General features: G+C 36.0%; 1 pseudogene; it reads right to left on the bottom strand.

Annotated features, from left to right (window-relative positions):
• Positions 1-627: 627 nt before the first annotated feature.
• On the bottom strand, positions 628-3,236 carry LOC120214527 (annotated as a pseudogene).
• Positions 3,237-4,007: the final 771 nt, after the last annotated feature.

Below are 4,007 nucleotides of genomic sequence, written 5' to 3'. Positions count from 1 at the left end.
CAGTTTGATAAAAAAATCATAGGGAGCTTTATATGACAATTGAGCTGGGTGTTTGTAAGGCTGCAACCATACCTCCAATTGTCAGTGCGTTTGTTAAGGCGTCACAAGCTGAGAGCTCATTGTTTTGGCCCTTAAAACGTACTAGAAAACATTAGAGAGGTGGCTTACAAGCTAAGACTACCTAATCCGTCTCCCATTCATCCAGATTTTTATATTTACATGTTGGAGTCCCAGAGAGGATGATTGCCTGAAAGATCGGTTTATGTTCTTTGAGTTTGGCTCTTCGAACACTTTCTTCACCCGTAAGTATTCCGGAATCATTCTCGTTGTCTCGTTTGACGCATCCTCGACGGTATCTGATTTCATAATCTTATTGCAGGTATCCTCATGATTCAGACAAGAACATACTTGATAAACAAATAGGGCTTTCCAGGAGTCAGACATTGGTTGTGTTATTTAGCATTGTCTTGAGAGTCCAGACTCTTGTCCCAATTGTGGCATTTCCAAGGGAATGTTGTTTTCCAGGACGTCTTTCTTTATACTATCTCCTGTGAACTGCAAACTGAATTCTTTGCTGCAAAAGTATTGCAAGGAACATTCTTGATGGGAGTTCTCAAAGCTTTGATGTGAGAACGGTACACCTTGATTAATTTTCTAAGAGATTAAACCACCTGGTTTATACATGAAATTATAGCATGGGATCTACCATTACATGATTTACAAACACTACAATTTCAGTTTCAAACCATACAAAGAGGGGAGGTGAGGGCGATAACTTCGACATCTCTCCATTTAACGGACACTTCCCTGCATAATCCGAGTGTAGCATAATATGTACAAAACAAATATGAAAATGTTTGACTCCAATGGTTGATGAGCATGGTTACTGAGTCAGAGCCTAAACAAAATAATAGAAAAGGTTCAAAGTGTGGAATGGCTGCCCCCTAACAATGCCAGCCTCCGGTTAGCAACCTTGGACCTGTAACACCACACCTCAAACGCCTCGGTTAGATCCGGATACCGTATATGTTCATTTTCTAGCCACTCGGTCAAAATCTCAGCTTGGTTCGCAGATGGCAATGCAAGAATTATTGAAACAAATGTTGATTCCAATGATTGCCAAAGTTCACCATCTATTTTAAATGCCAAAGACTCCTCATCACTAGTCATGACAGAATCAATCAGAGGCTTGGTAGTCTGCACAAAGGGAAGCCAGAGTTTTAACATGTAAAGCCGTTTAGAGGTCGGCAAAATAACAGTGCCATATCCGATTGATTCGAAAACTTTGGCCACAACCTCGACAACCTTCAGCTTATCTCAATCATTTCAACCGTGGGATTTGACTGCATTACCGTCAGTATTTTATCGGATGCATCCACCCAACTATTAACAAATACCCTCATTATTTCCAACTTCGACAACAGCTGACAAACCCATGAGAAGTCGGCAAAATAGGACTGAAATAACGTTATCGTTCCTGCTTCACCAACTAATTCTGCGGACTCACATAAAAACTCTTCTAACAGTTTATTAAATCTAGAAAATAGTCTCCCAACACAATCTTTGACCTCGGATTTTATATCCTCATCAGCAATTAAAAGAGGGGTATCATCATCTTCAGTTACCATGTATTCAAGCTGCTCTTGAGCTGAAGACTTGAGATCATTCATTAGAGAAGGTGGTGATGACATGGCAAATCGAAGAGTTGAGATAAAAATCCCACGTATGGCTGATAGATTAACAGGTTGGAGACGGGCAAGAATTGGCTCCGCTTCAGAACCCATGTCTGGTACGATTCTTAAAATCTCCTCCTCCTCAGACTCTTCCCAAGGGATGGCTTCCAAGTACTTCACACAAGCAGTTACAATTTGTGGGCAACCAAGTTGAATGCCGACTTGGAGAATGCCAAGGGCATTTTTTACACCATTCCACAAATCATCGAACGAACCATCTAGAACAACATAGAGAAGGCGTAGAACATTGACATGGTGATTAAAGTCCAACTCTTGGCAGTATACCTCAACACAATTGCGTGAGTCAAGGATCTGACACGTTGGCCAATTATCAGAAAGGCGATCCGCAAAATATTTGCTCTTCTCTATAAGGATGCCGGCGTGACAATATATCCACTCGTCACGCCCTTCTTGTGTTCGTAGCCTGACAACAACATCACTGGTTGATCGGTCACCGATTCTGCTTGGAGCATCCATTTTACGTTCCTTAAATCAACACGAAATACAATACATAAAAGGGTTGATGACAAGATTTTCTGTGATAATTGAGTCAAGGAAACATAGTTCAACTAAAAATACAAGGTACTAACTAGTGAATTTAAATTTCAAGTGGTTGTGTGTACTGCCACAAAACTAGTTAACTTTTTCTAATTTAACTAAACTTAGGATTGGGTTCTAAACTAGATCACAATTGAAGGAACATACAAGCATCTAAAATCGTCTAAATTCTCGCTGATGTGATTCAATGCATCATTCACTCACAAGGTTTACAGAGAAATTTGTTACATATTCAAGTCCCTACTTGGCCAAAAGGTAATCTCTAAGCACAATCTTTCAACAGAAACGCAGCTTACTCCATTAAACTAAATGGACACTAATAACTCTAAGAACCATGGATTTAAATAGCGGTCCACTATTGGAATAGTGGCTGCTATATAGCGATAAACATAACACAATCAAAAACACACCACAACCCCAATTTAAATCCCTGCTAAGAACCAAACTGAAATTTCATTATACATAGAAATTCAAAATAATAAAAAACACTAAAACAAAACACCCATTGAACCAACATTAGTTGGGAAGATCATTTGCCCATATCATAACACTATTTCAAAATCAAAAAATCAAAAAAAAAAGAGAAACACTTCATTCTCTTCTATCCATCAATAAATCACGATTTAACTCGAAAAACAAGCATAATTCTTGGAGCACGATAAGTATATTTTGCAGTCAGATAAACCAAAATTTCAAATCTGAGAACTGAGAGCCTAAACAAAGCCAAAAAGGGGGCGAAAGGGATCAAATTCACCAATTGGGTAGCAGTTGAAGTAAATAATGAATTAAAGGGAAAACAAAGGAAGACCCAATTGAAAATGGAAGGAAAGAAGTAGGAAGGCAATGATACCTTGTGTTTGAGTTTGAATTGGCATTAGCAATTGGCACGGCGAGAAGCGGTGGCGTTGGTTCTTCCCATGGACTCTGAACTGACACATAGGGAGTGAGGTGAGAACTGAGATGAGATGTATGGAAAGATACCTGAAGGCTGATGTTAATGGCCCAATTTTAATTTTTCTTGGACTCCAAAATGCTTTGGGTTTGGATTCTGCCATGGCTTTTGCTCCCTGCTCTCAACATTTTTTAATAAATTGAAAATTTATTATGTTGTTTCTCATTCTTTTTATCATTATTTTTAAATTTTCTATAATATTTATATATTTTTAAAATTTTTTTAGAATCAATGATAAATTTGATACAACAGAAAATGATATAAATTTGTATAATTTTATCGATTATAAACCTTAAAACTACAATAACGTAATATTTTTAGTTGCAACCTAAAATATTATAAATTTGTATAACTTTTTAAGTCGAATAAAATAATATTTAAAATTAAAAATCGTCTTAAACTAATTATGGGACAAAAGACCCACCTCCATTGCTCCTAGCACTTTGTGTATAATGTTTTCATATTATTTTGTGTTTTGTATGATGTCTTTATTCTTTTTAAACTAACAAGGGCTTTGTTTGTGTAAAGTTAATTAGGTGTGAACTTAACTAAAAAATTATTCAAAGATCCTTTCTTTCAAATATTAATGAATATTATTATAATTGTATTTTACATTTTTCATATCCTTATATAATATTTAAATAAAAAAAATAAAAAAATATTTATATAAGGTTGAAACCTGTGTTTAATATAGTTTATACATTAATTCTTTATAGATTAATATGTAATCCCTATTGAAAGAATTTTTTAACATAAATTATTTT

The sequence above is a fragment of the Hibiscus syriacus genome, unplaced genomic scaffold, assembly GCF_006381635.1.
Source record: "Hibiscus syriacus cultivar Baekdansim isolate YM2019G1 unplaced genomic scaffold, ASM638163v2 tig00110065_pilon, whole genome shotgun sequence".
Classification (NCBI taxonomy): Eukaryota; Viridiplantae; Streptophyta; class Magnoliopsida; order Malvales; family Malvaceae; genus Hibiscus; species Hibiscus syriacus.
Note: the sequence above shows the minus strand (reverse complement) of the source record. Positions and strands in the feature narration are given on the sequence as shown.